The sequence below is a fragment of the Papilio polytes genome, unplaced genomic scaffold (assembly GCF_000836215.1).
Source record: "Papilio polytes unplaced genomic scaffold, Ppol_1.0 DF824169.1, whole genome shotgun sequence".
Taxonomy (NCBI): domain Eukaryota; kingdom Metazoa; phylum Arthropoda; class Insecta; order Lepidoptera; family Papilionidae; genus Papilio; species Papilio polytes.
Genome location: NW_013525035.1, coordinates 4,467,122 through 4,488,225, shown reverse-complemented (window position 1 = coordinate 4,488,225; position 21,104 = coordinate 4,467,122). Strand labels below are relative to the sequence as shown.

The following is a 21,104-nucleotide window of genomic DNA, read 5'->3' as shown; positions in this document are numbered from 1 at the left end:
CTTAAGAGTTTTTCATTAGAAAATTGTGTGACATTGAAAAATAATCACTTCGTTATAAAATAAATTGATTTAACTATTAGTCCCTTTGTAATTAACCTAGAAGAAACGGTTAATGTTGTTTTCTTAATGTGTTTTATCAGCAGAAACCCTTAACCCTAGATAAATAAACATCATACTAATATTATAAACGCAAAACTTTAGATGGACGTATAGATGTTTGTTAGAGTTTGTAGCCTAAGCGGCTGAACCGATTTCTATGAAATTTGGTATAGATGTAGAGGATAGTCTTTAAGAACACATAGGCTACTCTCACTTTTGTTTTTTTTATTCCACTCGAACAGAGTTGTGAGCAAAAGCTAGCAATGAAATAAAAGTAAAAATCACATTTTTTATCCGAGTCCAGCTAAGAAGTTTTTGCCTGATATCTTATTTTTAGTTAAATATCATTCACATATTTTATACTACACCTATTCTTTTGATAAAAATGCAACCTCTGTTTAGTATATTTATTTTTTTGGGTTCCGTATCTAACCTGAAGTGACAGTGACTTAAGATCTTATAAAGTATGCTCCGTTGAGCTTTGAAAACAGACATTTGTTTTTTTTTAATTGACATCTTGTCTCAATGCTGGTTGTTTTGCAATAAAGATAATTTAATATCATTTGATTATTGGTTCCTTATATTCAAAATTGTTAAAATACTTACTTCATTATTACTAAACATATTAAGTTTAAATCATGTGGTCTTTTTGAAAGAGATGCTGTAGTAAATGGTCCTAATAAATTTATGTTAGTAGATTTTGGGGTAAACATTTACATTTTTATTTTATAGTGGTTAAGTACATCTATGTGAAAAGTTTATGTGCCTGGTAGATTTTAATAGCAAAATGTAAAAATCTAGGATAGATGTAGCTAACGGAAAGGCATCTTCATATAACTGTGTTTATAATTTTTTTTTATGTTTGTTTTATGTTCTTGTCAATTTCAAATCTCATAATATAACAATTTTTCAAAGTGAAATTCATATATTTGCTTAAAACAAAACTGACTTCAACATTTGATTACTAGATGGCGCTATAGAGCGATCTTGGTAATTAAAAACACAAAAGAAGGCCAAATTGCATTGTTTTAACCACGCAGGTTATTCCAATCATTACGTAAAATCAACAACGAGACGTAAAACTCGATAGTCATTAAAATGAGAACAAAAACTTTTAATAGTCTACAATTTGCAACTTCTTGTGTATTAACTTGACATTCAAACGTCCTCTACAAGTCTTACGGTAATTTTTTGTTTATCTGTGGTTACGTGAGTTGGCTCGCGTCGACCAATGAGAGCGCGCCAACAGGAGGCGCGGCGCTGACGCATGGCTGACGCAACAACGACGCGTGTTGATTTTTGGCGGCAAATAGATTAGTCATAAATATTATTTATTGTTTAGTTTGTTGAGTTTTCCTTGTATAGTTACTATTCAAAAGTATGTATCATAAGGTAAATTTTATCGACTAAAAAACTTATTTGGAAATGTTTTTAGATTTCTTTACCGGGAACTTTTAGACTAGTATATAAAATCAAGCTAAGGCCTTCGAAAGCAACTACAGATAAAAGATACAGTAATTTTAGACGTCAAAAGTGTGGCTAAAAATAGATCAAACGATAAGGAAGTTAGGCCTATTTTATTCCAGTCCAGTGATTGAATCCAGCGTCGCTTAACTTGTATATTTTTTAACACACTCGTACTCACACTGGATAAATGTAAAAAGTACATTAAGTCTTTCAAAATTGTTAGGTATTACTGCATACTAGATCTAGACTACATCGATGAACTTAGTAATGTACTAAGCGTAAGCCACATTAAGAGGGCGCATACTTTGACCAAACTATCGCACTGTAGTGCGATTGTCGATTGTTTCGCAGCCAATTCAACTGTTTAGTTGCACAACTAAAAATCGAGTAGTGTGCGCATCAAAGCGAGACTAATCAGTTGTGCGATAGTTTAGTTTCATTATCACATGAAATATATCAAAGTACTTCTCATGTCTCTTATCAATATTGCAACATTATTAATCATTCTTATCTTTATAGATCGTAATGAGTCCTGTTATATTCTAATGATATAGGTGGAAGGATTTTCATGTTTCGTACATGTAATGGTTTAAAAACACTACAAATGCATGCTTAATCTTAGGTTCTAGATTCAGAGACGAAAATCTTTTCATACTTTTCATATAAATGTAAACTTAAGTAGTCTCCTAGACTACTAGTAAAGTATTGTATTATCTACTAGCTGTTCCCGTGCGACTTCATCCGCATAAAATTATGAAATGTTTTAATTTTATTGTTTACATGTGTCAAATCAATTGCTGATGTCAAAATGACGTGACATGACAAAACTTGGCAATTTTGCTTTCTTGATGTTGGCAGCAACTTATGGTGTCTTTCCCACATTACGGTTTTTATCCAAAATATTTACCCCCTAAGATTAATGGCGTGAAAATATATAGCCTAAGGCTTGACGTAAGTGTAGGGCTTTTATTAAAAAAAGAACTATTCAAAAATATGCTGTATTTGCTGACATTTTAGGTAACATAGAACTGTGTGTTTACGCTTTATTATAACAGTATAGATTATAAAGGTAAACATTCCCTTTAATAATCTATTAAAAACTGCATCAAAATCCGGTGCGTTTTAAAGATTTAAGCATACATAAGGATTATTCCCAACCGTCAACCCACTCTGTCCTCACGTGAGAAGAAAAAGTTTCATCCGTCCTACCTTTTAGTCCCACTTAATAAGGTGACATAAAGAACCGTTCTGAAATAAAGTTCAAACCGTCCTCTCGGCGCAAAAGGTGGGACGGATGAAACTTTTTATTCTCATCTGTTCCTACGTGGAGACAGAGCGGGGTGACGGAGGGGAATAATCCATACAAAGGGACGGACAGCGGAAAGCGACTTTCGTTTATACTACGTAGTGAAGTTAGATGACGCAATATTGTATAATCATATGCTAGTACTGACTTAACGTCGGCTTTCACTGGCACAAACATCCGTACAAAAGATAGAACTATCTCAAATTTTATAAAGAGAATGAGTGAGACGAAATGTTCTATTCTAAATTTACGTCAGTGATAACTAATATTTGAAAAATTGTCATTAGTAATGTTGATTAGATAATCTAACTAATATAAATACAAAAGTTTAGATAGATGGATGTTTGTTAGAGTTTGTAGCCTAAACGGCTGAACGGATCTCGATGAAATTTGGCATAGTTGTAGAGGATAGTCTGGAAGAACACATATGCTACTTACTTTTATATTTCCACGCGGACGGAGTCGCGGGCGAAAGCTAGTGTTTAATATGACTTTTATGTTTATGAGATTTCTTAACGTTGATCTAAAATACAAATATCAGCCTGCAACTTGGCATTTAAAGAGACTAACTAGATAATAATAAAAAAAAATAAAAAATACAGGCGAATTGAGTACCTCCATCTTTTGGGAAGTCAGTCAATAATCACAAAGGGTAAAAGTTCAAAACAACCTCTCTAACTGGATATTTAGTAGTTGACCTATAACCAAGGTCAAAGTATTATTTTTCATAAATTAATAGACTAGGTGATATTTAGATTCCGGATACGAAATGAAACCGGTTGTACAAAAATCTACTTTTTGCGATGAAATACACAAAAACTGGTAGTTGTTAAAAAATATTTATTTGGCTCCAAATATATTTATCCCCAGTACTAGCGTTTTAGGCGATCTTTCTGGGTGCCATAGGCGCACACAGTGGTCCCGGGGAATCTTTTTCGTGTTAGTTTATATTGCATTGCTCGCGACTTCATCTACGTGGAATTAAAAAAAATATAGCCTATGTTACTCGGACGTTAGTTATGAATGTGGAGGGGTACACCGGTAGAGGTAGACCTGGAAAGAGAAGGATGGATTGCGTGAATTGACATGATCAAGAAGGGAGTGATGACTGATCTGACGGATGATAGAATGCTTTGGAGGAGGAAACCCCGTGCGCCGACCCTATGGGAGTAGGATAAGTTACTCAGTAATAACGTAGCTTTTTAAGGGAGAAAGAATTTTTGAAATCGGTCCAGTAGTTTTTGAGTAATTTCAATAAAACTAAAATAATATTAGTATAGATTTAGGGGAGGCCATAGAATACTTGGTTTCTACGATGATGTCAGTAATTGTTTAACTTTTGGAATACTAAATAACCAAACTAATGAACAGGCAATTTAAGCAAATGAAAATATATTACCACTAAAATCAAGACAAGAACAGCCTTGATGTGCGAATTTTAAATTTGTCAACAAATATCAGATTATTAGCGCCTATTGTAAATGCTATACGGTTCAATTTTGTCTAATATGTTATATAATTTACGGAACTGATTGACGGAATTAATGAAGGTCACTGTGACAAGTGAAAAATTTCGCAATTATTTATTCTAATACGAACTCAAGATTGTTTTAATTAGTAGGGGTTTTCCATTGAATTTGCAAGACATTTACTGGTAGAAACCTAAACGGTAATATGTACAAGAATGAGTCCACATCATAAAAAAAATTCAACTTAAAATCTTTAGGAAGAAAAGTTTAATATTCTTAGACTTAGATGTTGCTCGTGACTGTCCACGTGAAAGAATAAAATTAACAAAAAAATATAGTCTATGTTACTTACAGATAAATCACCTTCCTGGTGAAATTTTTTTTTAAATCTGCCCAGTCTTTTACGTGAATCAAATACATACAAAAATACAAACATTTCCTATTAAAGTATAGATAATATTTTTTCATTAACGGAAAATATAACGGAAAGTACGATAGTAAAAAAAATGCAGGCCGTAGCTTGGTGTACTGATCAATCAAACTGTTGACAGATGGTGTGGAAAGTACCTAACATTGTATACACTGACCTGTACATCTTGATACATGTGCACTTTATGACAAACAAGATAATTCACATCTAGATAATTAAAAATAGTCAGCGTATGATCAAACGTCGAGCGTTAGTTTATTCAGTTTAAAAAGAACCCTAAAATCTCATTGACCTATATCTATACTATTATAATAAAGCGTAAACACACACTTCTTTGTTGCCTAAGATGTCAGCAATTACAGCATATTTTTAAATAATTCTTTTTTTAATGAAAAGCCCTACACTTACGTCACGCTTTAGGCTATATCTTTTCACGCCATCAAACTTAGGAGCTAAATATTTTGAATAAAATCCCTAATGTGGGAAAGAGACCATAAGTCATAAGTCAGCCAACATCAAGGAAGCAAGATTGCCATAGTAAGGTAATTGGTATTTTGACATTTGCAATTAAGAATTTGACAAATGTAAGCAATAAAATAATGTTTTTATAATTCCTCACGGATGAAGCCGCACGGGAATAGCTAGTGGCTAATATAGTTACGTCTATCAGATCTCAGAGATTTAACTCTTTTTGTATGGGTCAATTTAGGCGTAATACATGACGAATCTCAAGTCAGCAAGCAAGCAACGTAGCCCTGTTTGGTACTCTGCTGTATTCATGTTAAAATACTTAGGGCCTGTCCTACCACTGGCTCAGGTTCAGATAGTTTGAAACTGTCGTCACTGTCAGATAAACAAAATTCGATATCTCTATCGCATATTTTACACGTTCGATTGTTATCAGACAATTTACAATTTGGTGGGACAGGCCCTTATATTTATATTCTATTCTAAAAATGTGCCAAAGACCTATTTTTAAATACCTATATTTGGTACACAATATATCTGTTGTGTGGTTGAAAAAACACCTATTATTTCGTAATAAGAATTTGAAATGTCTAAACATTTTACTATGCTAAGTAAAATAAGGCTAAACTTCTGTTATTGGAAAACTCATTATTTATTTGCCACTAAGAGATTTCTTTAGTGTTTTATGGTGAAAAATGTACACTCAGAGATAGTAAATTATCGAGCGTAGCAGTTAAACTGTTCCTCTCCTATTCGGCATATTAATTGTTTCAATTCCTATTTCTACTATTTAGGTCACATATTGAAACGAATCTTAAAATCTCCGCTTCGTAAATTTGATGTTTAAACGTGGTATTTAAGACACTTACATATTTCGTTTGCGTTTCAGTATTCGGCCGTTAGAGGTCATTACCAGTCGATTATAATTATTGGTTGTCTCGTAACAAAGTCTATTTAAATTTATTTATAACATTTTATCGTTCAACTATTAGTACAAAGAGTACGGTTATGTACTGCTTAAGGTTATCTACTTTCTAAAGGCGATTTAAATGATAAGAGATAGCGATTACAGACTATACGTATAGGTATTTGGATAACATAAATGATTTATTTTATTTACCGCTTTGGATAGTTCGAAAGTGACTCATGTGGAAGAAAATATAATTTTAACAGTAGGTTTCTATTGCCAAAAATGAAATTTCCACGTTTTATTGGCGCTTCATGCGCTTACGCAACTTATTTGGTAATACTTGTGTGGAAAATCCCACGGATCGTGTTATGAAGGAAAAATTATACTTTAACCGCCATTCCTTGTAACATAACACTGGTGCGGGCGGATGACGTCAGTAGAGGCATGCGAGTATCGACCAATCAGCGGCGAGTATCGCAGGGGCTCGTCAGGGTCACCTTGCAAGCGACGGTTTATGTTGGAGTTCTGTTGAAATACCAGTTAAGTTTTATGTTAGTTTATGATTTTCTAGCTTAGCTGTACTTAAGTGTGTCTTACTTTAAATATACGGGAGACCTTTAGTGTTCATTTAGCATGTGAGATGAAGAATTTTAGAAGAAAATTAGAACTAAGATGCCGTTTAAATAACGATTTTAAGACTGAGTGTAATTAAAGTAATTATAAAAGAGAATTATTGGAATCTCTCAAAAATAATGCAGGGATAATCTAAAATCCATTGTCTCAAATCTGACTCAATTCTTATGATAAAACGTAATTACTTATCTAACTTTACGTTCCCAGACTAAAGTAATTCAACTATACTTTCAGCATACATACGAGTACAAATTATGCTACCTTATGCAGGTAAATTAGCAATATTTTACATAATTACAACGTTGTTATTGTAATAATTTATAACCTCATTTCAATAAATGTAGCGAACGTTGTAGTAACACACATTATTCATTGAACAGTTTTATTTATTGGAAAAATCGTAATTTTGTAGTCAATATAATTAAATACAAAGCGATAAGTTTTTAGAGTTAGGTTAGAAAAACTTTTGGACATATTTAGTTACATGAGAGAGAACAAAGATATGAAGGATAAAGGTTTAGAGAGGGATATATAGATATTACAGAAGAGACAATGTTCAGTTACATTTACAATCAATTGTTAATTTCTCAAGGAAATAAAGACGTGTAACACTAATAGTTTCAGTAGAAATCAGTGTAAGATGATGTCATCTCTTTATGAATTCACTACTGTGGTTGGTCAGTGCTGATAGACCGCTGGGAGCTTAAAAACCATTAATGATATAAACTAATGTAGTGATGTGCGCAAATAATTATCGACTATCGATATTTTTTAGCCTTAAATCTATGTTTTAAGTATAACATAGTAAAAAATCTATTAAGTATTGTAGTTAACTTAAGCTAAACCTAAGCTAATTACTAAATAAAAAATAGTCTCGTTTAGTTCAGAGTGCCGAAGTTTAGAGCAAAATTAACATTAGGGTTAGTCTATTAGACTCTAATAGTTATTGTCAAGAACAGTGAGGAATAAAGATATTTCGAGTACATAATCTAATACTTCAATAGGATTGGCCTGAATCCAGTTTAAAAAGAACTTAAAGACATAATTCTTCAACAACCATGGGTCGGCACATTGTCCCTTGTGTTGTGCCGATGTCGAGAAACATTACAGCAGAGAGTTATAAGAGAAAACTTTAATAATATTGGAATAATTCCTATGATTACAGAAATATGATAATAAGCGAGGCTACGGTCGTCGGCTTATTAACAAGAGATCCATTCAAAGTACATGCTCGTTACATAAATCGTAATGAGCAGTACTTAACCTGCATTTCTATGTAAATACTATCTGAATTGCTGCCATCAGATTCTCCAGAACCCGTGTTGGTGCACGTGTTTTGAACAATTAATAATAGGAATTTATTTATAAGGCGTATGTTATAAGCGTTAGCGTTTTTAACACACGTTTCGTTAAATTTTGTTTAAAACTTTAAATAAATTAAACTGGGTTATAAATGATTTAGATGATATTGATTTATTAAAATTGTATTTCATACTTAAAAATACTCTTATTCTAGTTGTTTTAGATTAGATTATTATCTTATAACTTAGACCATACGCAAAGAGGGCAGCGGAGCCATAACGACTGCATGTGATTGCGTGTCGGTTCTCAACGGATATTGAGAGTTATCTCTAATGTAATAGCAATCATTTTTGATTGCTCCCAAACATCCATGCTAATGTTTAACCGTGACTCGTCGATTACAGTCCCCTGAGCTTAGATAGTGGAAATAATTCGTAAAGGTTGTTTCCGTTGAAGTTTTTAGATCTTACCTGAGTAAATTTCTTTGTAATTCTCTAGTTAATTATAGTTAAAGTAGTGTTACAGGACATCTTGAGACTAAATGAAAGTTTAGATTATAAAATCGCTATCGGGCGCTGGATATCTTTATCCAATAGCTAACAAGCAGTTGATTAATATATCATTTACCTTATAAAAGGCTAGGAATAAACTAAAAAATAGCATTTCCGTTCTTCACGTCTGAAGGTACCATATGCCCCTTAATTCCAATGTCAATATTTAATCTTCTAAAACTCATCTACTATCCCTTTCTTTTCAACACAAATGGATGATGTTTTATGCTTGCTCAGATTCTCTCTTGTTTTTTTTTAAGAATGTTGAATGAACACTAACCGAATACGGATGTCGAAGCACTTCCAGAATGAGTGGCATTACTGCTTTTTCACACGAGGGCAACAATGAGGCAAAGTAGAACAATACACTGCTATTCTTTGAATACAAACGTTTGTGTGTTAACTGCTTCATCTACTGCTCTGCTTCTCTCCTGCTGTGAAACTGTCCTTACGACTGGCATTTAGTGGCAGGGGGACAGAATTGCGCGATTCCTGTTTGTGATCCCGTTGCAAATTAACCGAGTTGTTATATCCTTAATGACTCACGTAATCTAGATATATCTAGACGTAATAATCCGTAGGTTGGTGCAAGTTTAGGGCCTGTCCCACCACATTGTAAATTGACTGATAACAATCCAACGTGTAACATATGTGATAGAAATATCGGATTTTTTTACCTGACAGTGACGACATTTTTAAGCTATTTGAGCTTCTATCAGCCAGTGGTGGGCCATGCCCTAAAACTTGTATAAAAATGACTAATAGTTTAATACGATAAGTGCAACACTAAACTTAACTAAAGTCTAACACGTGTACATTTTTATTAAACTAGTCTAGTATATTTCCTTATCTAGATATACTTTGGTAAAATCAAAATAAATAGAAATGTACCTTAATACAATACAATAAGATTTATTTTATTACAAAATTATTTTAGCATAACGATTAACAATAGTGCATAACGTAGTCCATCGTACGACGATAAGGGTCGACCAATCAGAACGCGTTGCGCAGACGCACCCATCGCTACGAAATACAAACTTTGTTTTACGACTTTGTTTGTATTTTAGGTTTTTTTTAAACACAAACAGGCTCTTATTACTGTATTCAGTGGGTAAAAAGACTTTCGCTCTCAAAGTCGTTAGATTTTTTGTTTTTAATTCGACTCGTCTAAATGGTCACTGAGTGAGACTCTAATTGTAGCTAACATATATATCTCTATAATAATATAATATATATCGAAATATCTCATATGTGAAAAGAATGAAGATATATAAGTAAGTAAACCCTAATTTAAAAATAACATTACTAAGCATTACTTAAAAAATAATAAAAACCAGATTACTAACAGTATGCTATATTCATTGCATAACATGTAAAAAAAAAACAAAAGAGATAATGACTTGAAAAGTTGGCAAAAAACCGATTCTTATTTTAAATAGCTTACATATTTTTTTAAATTACAATTACGTAACTAATGTCCCAGTTATATTTTTCTATTTATTTGACTGAATTTGCAGTTTACAAAACCGGCCTTGTCTCCGAACTTTTTAAGATCAACGCAACCGCATACGTCATTTATACACATAGACAAGTGACTGTAAGTACACATTACTTTCATTTAATACACCAGTGTGCGTACACCTATACGATGTGAAACAATAAATTTTCAGTTGTTATCGCACCGTCGAACCGTTCGGACGTATTCATTACGCGAACACTTCAATTGAATTAGTATTGTGAGGTGTTGTGTTGGGATTGACTGATCTTGTTCCTCGGTGAGTGTTCAAATGTGTTGATGAACGTATATTTAACTCGTTCTTCATACAGAAATAAACGTTTTGGCACAGCTCAATGCCCTTGACTGAATTGACATTGCTCTGTATGAAATTTCCTCATTCTTTTAGTTATTCGTTTATTAATATTGAATTTAATTCATATTTAGATTCAGACTAGTTTATCGAAGGCTAATCGCTGTTTTTCATTCTCAACTATATTACCTAATACAATGGACATCTGTCGTCAATTTGCTAGTACGTATTCTAAACGTCCATTGCTATTGTATTCTTTATTGCATTTAACATACGTATCACATTGTCAATCTTTTTTCACACTACACTAGAGTAATTTGATGCAAATGAAATGTAAGCGTTTTCAACTACAACGAGCGTTTCTGTGTTTGATTTTTATAATATGACCAGTAACAGTACCTTGTGGAAGTCAGAAAAACAATTGACGACCTTCAAATGAACTTGAAATGTTACTCTTAAATTGTTCTTAAATCAATAAATTAAGAAACAGGTTAAATAAAATTAGAGTTGGAGATTTTTTTAGGTTATGTAATATACGATTTTTATCCGCGTCTTTATCAAATGCTATTTTAAATTCTTTAGAGTTTAAATAGGCTAACTTTTTTAAATCCTCTACTTTTCGTTGGAATTTTATTAAATTACCACAAAATATTTAAGACTAGTAACCTTTAAGACAAGTTTTAGTGTGTAAAATTTGCAATAATTTTTTGAAACCCGTAAACTTATAGCTAGCACGTAGTTGATGAACTGATATTTACCAGAAACATCATAAGCAGAATTTGTCTGCACCCTGCTGGACATAGCTACTCCAATACCTTCGAGAGAACGCGGTCCTCTTTTTGCATTCAACGACTTCCCGAAGTTGTTGGTCAACCAGGAGGTTGCCCCACGTACCTGGTGTCCATCTGTGGCCTCCTCAATTGTTAGCAGAAACAGCTTTTTAGATTTCATTACTTAAGATATTTTTAATAGTAACGTTCTTAGCCATTTGATATTTTGCTAATGTGATTGGATTCCAACACTATGTTCCCTTATATACATTGCCCAAGCTATAAACATTGTATACAAGTGCAAGACCCTCGCATTGAACGGCCTTGCGATCATGACGTCTTGAAGCAGAAATTTCCTAGACGCATTCGATCCATTGACTGTGTGTCAATTGATGCCAATTTGTCCTAGACTCGTTTAAAAATTCCGGTTTTCTTTGATCTGAACCTAGAATGTATCTCTGAAATTAAATATTTTTGAAATGGGACTCGCATCCTGTTAAAAGGTTAGCCAAAATCAACAGTCTTTTATTTATTTTTAAACTTATAACAAACAGCTTCCTTTCCTTTCAGTATTTCTTTTCTGAAGATTAAATTCTTTAGTAAGTCTGGCTTAGAGATTTTTTTAAATTACGTCATTGATTAAAAATGAGGGATTTCAGTTAAATATTCTTCATAGACCCTCTGCTTCGAAGTATTGACGACTAGCTGTTGCTCATGACTTCGTCCACGTGAAGTCAAAAATTGAAAAAATGTAGCCTATACCACTCAGCGAAAAACGCAGCATTTAATGGTGACATAATTTTGGAAATCGGCTTAGTAGTTTTGGGTTTATTAATATAACATTTAACATACAAAAATCTATATAATATTAGTATAGATTTAACCTTCTCTAACATCTATAATTTCTCTCTATGTTGCCAACAAATTTCTTGATACTTCTTGACATTGGTGTGCACTGGTCAACCTTGTTCAGTATTTGGCACGTTCCATTTACTTGTACTACATTCAAGGACAGAAGGACAACATGCGAATATCTTACGAAAATACATTTTTCTACATTGCAATTCATGCAAAATCAATAGTAATGTTTTATAGCATTACTAGCTGTCCCCGTGCGGCTACATCCGTATGAAATTATAAAAAAAAGTTTTATTGTTCTTTGTGATGTCAAACCATGGCAACCTTGCTTCCTTGATGTTGGCAACAACTTATGGTCCCTTTCCCACATTTTTATTCAGGGTTTCTATCCAAAATATTTACCCCTAAGTTTAACGGCGTGAAAATATGTAGCCTAAAGCGTGACGTAAGTATAGGGTTTTTTATTAAAAAAACAGTTTATCGAAAATATGCTGTGATTGCTGACATGTTAGGCAACAAAGAAGTGTGTGTTTACCCTTTATTATAATAGTATAGAAAAAGCATTTTATCTAATAAGTACTAAGAAATAAGAAATGCCCTCTAAAATTACTTGTTTCGATGAGTACTAACTTGAAATACTATTCAATCGGGACTAAAATATAACTTAAAAACAATAATAAACGCTTAATACAAAGAATATCACGTATTTATCCTGCAAATTGCGAAGTCACATAATCACTATCTAATTTATCATTAAGTTATCAAACGATTGTGTAACTTTAACTTAACATTCATTAGAAGTTAAGTTATCACACTTGATAATTGAGTGTGAGATAATCTATTATCTGTGCACAGATTTTATCTTATCTGTGCATACATTAGTATATAATTTAGTTTTTAAAACTAAACATTCAGTAATCGTGTTGTCTTGTTCAGTGTAAGTTTTATCATATTTTAGTGCATTATAAAAGTGTTTTTTTTATTTGTTAACTGTAAGTATGCTTTGGCCTGCGACTCCCCATCGTGGAATTAAAAAACAAAACAAAAGAACGATCCTATGTGTTCTTCCAGATTTTCTTCTACATTTATGTCAAATTTCATCGAGATCCGTTCAGTTTACGCTACAAACTCTACCAAACATCCATCTATAGTAAGACTAGGTCACTCAAATTCGTCAACACGCAGCGCTTCCCTTGCTTTTTTTTTGCGACCTAAAATTACATCTCACACGATGTTCCGAGCTGCAGAAATTTGACAATCTATAAATTACTCGTTTTATTTAATGGTTAAACTTGAAACCTTTGTAATATCTAATTTCTTTCATCATCAACTTGCCCTTATCCCTTATAGAGGGTCGGCACAGTATGTGCTGCTTCCATACATCTCTATCAGCCATATCTGAATCTACTCCTTTCTTAAGCATGTCCTCTTTCACACAATCCATCCATACTTTCTTCGGTCTTCCTCTACCTTTGTAGACATCCACATTAATTCTTAACACTTTCTGGTTTATGTACCCATCGTCTCGTAAATAATAAAATATCTAATTTCTTTTATGCAATAAAAACCAGACAATTTTTATTACTTCATTATCAAATAGAACTAATAATTTATGTTTATAAAAATGCCTTATGCAAATTTATTTAATTTGTATTGTTGATGTTGTTTTCTTACATTTAACGTATGTTATTTACAATTGGGAATGTATTTAGATTAATAAAATTCGGTTTTTGGTACAAAAAAACCTGTACTGAATAATTGAAATTGTTATCAAATTGGGTTAACATTTTATAGTCTGTTTAAATTAAATTAAGAATATTTTTTGATACTTAGAGAAATTCTTCAAATAGAATTAGTTTAAAAAAGGCATTTTGTTAAAAAATCTCCAGAAATTATATTTAAAAACAAGTGAAAGATGTAAATATTATAACGAGTGCAGATTTGTATTTTTGTATGTACTGAAATAACTCGAAAACTACTGGGCCGATTTCAAAAATTCTTTTACCATTAAATACGCTTGTTATCGGTTAGGTTATATTTTTTTCTATTTTTTTAATTTCACGTAGATGAAGTCGCGAGCAACATAGAGAATAACGGCAAACGGACACATCGATTGTAACTAGATGTAAATTAGCGTCAATCTGTTGAACAAACTAGTGATTTTCCACTAGTGTTGTAAGATCCTTCCTGCAAGACTATTATAGTAGAACACCGTGACGTCATAATTGACTAGGGATATAAGGCTCCTACGTCATCGGCTGTCCCTTTGCCCTTATAGTTACTCATGTCCTATATATATTGCAATTTTGTTTTTGAGATTTTTACCTATTGCTATTCAAACTGGTTGATGGTTACAATTATAATTGATTTGAGAAGCCCCTATCGTTGTAAGGTTTCTTTAACACATCAATTTCTCTCGTAGATAACATACGTAATAAGAAAATAGTTAGTATAGGTAGTATAATAGTTTATAGCTGAGCGAGGACCCAATCCGGTCAGCACTGCAATACACATTTTGAATACTTTTGTTTGTCCTGTAATTACGTGTTTTTTTTTGCTATTTTAATTACTTTTTTGTTTTTTTTTTCTCTTATTCCTAATTGTGTTGTAGTGGAGATAAGATTAAATATTATTTTATTTCTATTTTTTTTTTTTTAGTTTCTTGTTTACTTAAAGAATGACCTTGACCAATTTGTACTTTTATACTTTAAATTTAGTCCTGCTAATTCATTATCTTTGATTGTAAAAGGCATGTTAATTAGAGTTTCATGTATATGGTGATTATTGTGTAAGGTTTTTAACAGTGGTAGAGCTTTAATATCTTTGAATGGGCCGGCTCGTCGGTGTAATACCACGACCACACAGAAAACAGGCGTCAAGTGGAAGCAATTCCGTGTTTCGTCCGATGAGTGTGGTGGCGGAGGCCTAATTTTAGTCCCTTTCCCTTTCCACTCTTTTCTTAAGAGAAAAGGATGGGAAGGAAAAGTGGATTTGACGGTGGAAGAGACGCATAGGAAGGGGAAATGTCCTCTTTTTGTGCGACTCTTCCGTCTGTCATGTTTATGGGCAGCGGTCGCTTTCCATTTCGGTGGATTCACGCCGCTTGTTCGTTTGCCACCGTATATTATAAAAAAAAAGTTTACGCTAATAGTTATATAGCGGCCAGTGTTATTAAAATTGTCTTAATTTTGTCAGCTGTAGAATAAAATCCTGTGTATCTCGTTCTTATTTCTACATTTAATTCTGGGTCAATATGAGTATCGTAACGTTCTTGGTATTAATGATTCGATGCGATGGATTGGTACAGTAAGTACTTTTGCAGCTTTCCTGTCTAAATTTATTCCGTTCTTTACTCTTTCTTACTTCCTAAGCCTTTCCAGTCTACTTTCAAAATCATTGCTTTCTTGTATGAACCCATTTCCATATCAGCTATTAGCATTACTGTTGTAAAGGTTAGTATTTCGTATGCAATGAATATACTAGAATATTACTGGACAGATTTCAAAAAATCTTTCATTATGACAATGCTACATTATGACTAAATTACATAGGCTATATTTATTACTAGATTATAAATCCCAGGGAACGAAGCCGCGATCAAAAGCTAGTTTGATAATATCTATGCTAATATTACGAGGAAAGATTTGTATTTTTGTATTTGATTCAAGCAAAACTACTGGGTCGATGTTAAAAATTATTTCACCGTTAGAAAGGTATCTGTGACTAACATAGGCTGTTTTTACTATTTTTTTAATTTCACGCGGATGAAGTCGCGAGTAACAGCTAGTGAGTTAATATAACGATTTGTGTTTATAATATTGTTTTCATTTGTTACATTATAGTTTTCTTGTGTAAGAAGCAGGGGCACAAAGCTTGCTCTAATTCGATGTAATTTTCCTGTTATTGTGCACCTACGCGTATTCCCGTCTCGCACATTATGTTGTTATATTTAGAATATTCTCTATTATCAACGACCATAATGTTTTATTGGGTCTATTCGACTTCTTAAATTGTGAAAGATTTGATTTCGGCGGGAATTTTTGACAGCTGTCAGATTAGTCATAGAGTATATTTCATTAGCAGACGGAGAAGTCGAAAGACAAATTAATAAACCTTTTTTTATAATTAAATTGCAAAAATTGATGATTGAAAAATAATGTAATAAGTATATTTATCTATTTTTAATAAAGTTATAAACAGTGGAGGTAATTTAATTTACTCTTTTTAACAATAGCATTGACAATCAAACGTGTCTTAACATTCTTTCAAGTGCTTGCGCCGTGAAATATAAAAAAGTAATAAAAAAGCTATAAAAACTTTACGATCTAGTCTAGTGATATATCTTATAGGTTATATTTGCACAGATAACAACATTGTGTAGTTAGTATGCTTCCTAAGAAAAAAAAAATAAAACGAACGAGTTTGTAAAGGTAAAGATGTTTTTTTGATTTAATGAGAGCCAACGAAAACATAAACTTTTTTTTAATACTAGCTATTCCCGTGCGATTTTGATCAGCATAAAATTATTTGTTCACATTTGTCAAATTATCAATTGCAAATGTCAAAATGACATGACATGACAAACTTTGGCAATCTTGCTTCCTTGATGTTGGCAGCAACTTATGGTCTCTTTCCCACATAAGTAAGTGTCGGGCTATTTATTAAAGAAAGAATTATTCAAAAATATGCTGTAATTGCTGACATCTTAGGCAACAAAGAAGTGTGTGTTTACGCTTTATTATAATAGTATAGATTTCATAGCGATCCGTTCTGGAGTTTAACTCTAAAAATATAAAATGAAATTTTCAGCTAGTCATAAATGTAGAAGATAGTCTGGAAGAACACATAGGCTACTTACTTTTGTTTTTTTTTACCAAGCGGACAGGATCGCGGGTATAGTAGTAGTCATAAATAATTTTACGAGTTACCTTTCCGTGACGTCATATCCGTTTGATTAAGATTGATATGTAAAATTTTCCTTTATAAAATACTCTAACACCCATCTTAATCTTTTAGAACAATGACACGTGTCATAACTTTGGTTTCCACTCGTGATAATCTATATATATAGGTCTATACTAGTATCATAAAGCGTAAACACACTACTTTGTGGCGTAGGATGTCAGCAATTACAGCATATTTTTTAATATTTCTTTCTTTAATGAAAAGCCTTCCACTTACCTCACGCTTTAGGCTATATATTTTCACGCTATTAAACTTAAGGGGTAAATAAATTGGATAAAAACCCTAATATGGGAAAGGGACAATAAGCTGCAAGCTGTCAACATTAAGACAGCGAGATTGCCAAGGGGTGTCATGTCATGTCATTTTGACATTTGCTATTGATAATTTGACAAATGTAAACAATAAAATAAAATTTTCATAAATACATGCGGATGAAGCCGCACGGGAAAAACTAGTATAGTATAAAATAATCGCTTCCCGTTGTCTGTCCCTATGTATGCATAGATCTTTAAGACTACGCGAAGGATTTTAGTGCTGTTTTAACAGTAAACCTTACACAGACTTAAGAACCTTTTTTTTTAAATCGATTAATATTTAAAAATAAAAATAAAACAAGTGAGTACGTATTTTGTGCATGGCCTTTTTAAATAGTTCAACGCAAGCCTTACTTCAATTTTACAAGGTTCAATTGTTTTTGAGAATCAGCGATTCTATTTTTAAATTATAACCGTATTATAAAGTTTCTAGTCATCAATTTTCGTAAATGTAAACCGAGATGGCTTCAGCTACGTTAACATAAGTGGTAATGCATAAAAATGGCGTCTAAAAATATTGAAATAAGGTGCAAAATGGATTCCTTTGTTTTATTTATTCCTGTTAAGAACAACTATGACTTAGGGATTGAATTTTTCTTGATCTAAATAAGTATACTAAAGTGTAATAGCATTACAAATAAACGCAATATAACGTTAAATTTGAGAATAAACTGAGTATAAGCAAATATAGTACAAATTTTGCTTATACTCAGTTTATTCCTAAGTTTAATTTTATACCGTGTTAATATCAGGCTGTAAATAACATTCGAGTATTAGATTTTAGTTTTGTTAAGACCTAGAGAAAGCTTTTTATTAGGTGATTTTTTTTTACACAAAACAGTACCTAACTTCTTAGTTAACTGGTTTCGCTGTAACACTACATACTAACTACATTAATGCTCGCTTTGTAACATGTTATATTACACCCTGTAACGTTGGCCCGTACGCATTAATCTTCTTTTGATTATTGCATCGAAATTTTGCATAAATATTATAGTCCGTTTAAATTCCCTGAAATAAACTCGATGTCCCGTTGTGTTAAGACCTTTTACGTCACTTAACAAATCGGTTAAACCACGCTATAGAATACGTAGTCAAAGAATATCTGTCACAGAGTATGCAATAATTCAGACATGATAGTTCTTTGAAATAAAACATGACAAAAAACAAATGTAAAAATAATTCGCTCACAGCTAAGATATATAATTTGTAGTTATTTTTTTTATATTTCGACGAATTTTTTAAATTTCAACATATCTTGGCAAGTGAACACTGGTTGGTCATTAAATTTACTGTATTCGAGACAGAACATTTGCATCATTGCCAACTCGAACTGCCAAGAATTATCTCTTCAAATAGTAATGTTTACATTTGTCCATAATTAGATTTCATTGAGACACACCTTTAAATTTTAATGAAAGTGAATACAACCATAACTTCATAATACATAGTATTAAATGTCGTGTCCCGCTGTCTTTAAGAATGCTTAGATTTAAACTACGCAATGAATTTAAATGCATTGCTTGACGTGTAGAGTAATAAAAGAGGCAGGTTTATATTATCATCACCAGCTCATTACGTCTCCACCGTGTGGCTCGGAGCCTACCCTAAGTTAGGGTGACTAGGCCATAGTCAACCACGCTGGCCCACTGCGGGTTGGTCGACTTCACACATATCTTTGTATTTCTTCGCCGATAGGTTTATATGTATTATCATATTTCATATCCAATGTAACTAATATTATAAATACGAAAGTTTAGATGGATGGATGTTTGTTAGAGTTTGTAGCCTAAACGGCTGAACGGATTTCGGTGAAATTTGGTACAGATGTAGAGGATAGTCTGGAAGGACACATAGTGTACTGTTGTTTTTTTTTTTAATTCCACGTAGTCGCGGGAGAAAGCTAGTACCTATGTAACATAGAGAAATATTGCTGATTTTAGTGGTTTTTCATGTGATGTCGTAACACATTTTCCTATCAGCATTGAACCCGTGCGAAGCTGGGATACAAATATATTTATATGTTAGTTTAAAAAAGTATAAAAAAAGGTGTAAATCGCAGCATTTGCCGAGAGCCGACATTTGTCTTGATTTGGAGGCCGGTCGTTCAATCGCTTTTGTATTGGACAATTGTGATATACATTTACGTCGGAATTAAATTATTTAGGCGAAATGCCAAGATGCGCGCCAAGAAGAAAATCACACCATACCAGATCAATTGACGCAAATATGTTTGGGGGTGTGACAGAAGTGAGTGAAGTGATTGATAAACAACACGTGATAATACCTTTATTTATAACTAAGTTAACATACGTATAATCATTTATGGCTTACGACCGCTACTCCGTCCAGAATTTCATATACTTATTTAGTAGTCTACGTTCTTCCAAACTATGTTCTACATCTATGCCATTCGTGATGAAATCCATCCATCCAAACTTGGCATTTACAATAAAAGTATGAAGTATGACTAGCTGACGCCCGTGACTGTCCTACTCCAAGTATCCTTCTCTTTTGTTAAATGTTAGCTAAGTTTGCCACGCATTCGGTTGCGTCTTCATTAGTTCTTAGGTGGAATCGTGGTCAAGCGCTGGTTTATTTATGTTAAAAAAAACAAGAAATCGTCACTTCGACTTAAAATGTATCAAAACTCATATTTACACGTCAAAATGTAACAAAATAGAAATAAGTAAAGAGTATTAAGTTTTGAACCATTGCGACATCTCACACTGTAAATTAGCAAAGAAAATATTTGCATACATTAAACTATTTGGAAATCCTTAAAAAAACAATCTTTAAAGCTTTTATCATATACAGATACTCGATAAGTTAAAGTCCAAGGGAAACAAAAAATATTTAAAGTTCTATAGGTTTTAGGCTCTGATGTGAAGGGAATATTATTTTTTGAAGTTATGGAGGGTTTTAAGTTATCGAGATTCTACTGTAAATAAGTATTCATTGACTTATTTGATGGGTGTGACCGTTTGGAAAGTGTCCCGTTCACGTGCGCCGCCGCACGCACGCCACTGCGACCCTGTTAGGGTTGGCACGCTAAAGTTATGTTTATATTAAAATTACATTTTAAACGCAATTTTATACGGTGCATGTGTAAATAACATAAAAATACCATATTACTTATTTCAAAAGTTGTTTTCTTTGCTGACAAAAACAAAATCATTGCAATATAAAAGGATATTAAAAGTATACTAGACTCTTAATCGTCCAATTTTTTGTCGCTTAATTAGTATGAACATGTATGGTCCCCTAATTAAATCGATTTTTCATATCATTACAAGTTGTTAAAAGCCTATGTTACTCAGTGATAACGTAGCTTCTTAATGGTAAAAGAATTTTTTAAATCGGTCAAGTAGTTTTTGAGTTACAATACATACGAAAATCCAAAAATACAATCTTACCTCTTTATAATCTTACTAATATTATAAATGCGAAAGTTTAGATGGATGGATGTTTGTTAGAGTTTGTAGCCTAATCGGCTGAACAGATCTGGATGAAATTTGGCATAGATGAAGAGGATAGTCTGGAAGAACACATAGGATACTTACTTTTTTAATCCCACGCAGACGAAGTCGTTTGCGAAAGCTAGTATTAGTATAAATGAGTAGAGAATTGGAAAAATCCGAACTGTGCGGGGGTATCGTTGACAACCCTAATTCAATTCTGGGAGGTGTATAGCTCACGTGACTTTACTCGCGTATGATGGTGACTTGCGTCTTGCGTTTAATTTGTTCTA

The 21,104-nt window shown here is 32.7% G+C and overlaps 1 protein-coding gene across 5 annotated transcripts in view; it reads left to right on the top strand.

Moving 5' to 3' along the window:
- Positions 1-21,104, top strand: part of LOC106111401 (trehalase) — a 51,077-nt gene that overhangs the window by 438 nt on the left and 29,535 nt on the right. For 4 of the 5 annotated variants that reach the window (XM_013293471.1, XM_013293470.1, XM_013293468.1 and 1 more), the window contains exon 1: positions 10,304-10,413. The exons of the other annotated variant lie outside the window; for it this stretch is intronic. The gene's annotated coding sequence lies outside the window, so the exon portion shown is untranslated. Of the gene's footprint in view, positions 1-10,303; positions 10,414-21,104 lie in introns of those variants that run through there. 5 annotated transcript variants of the gene reach the window in all.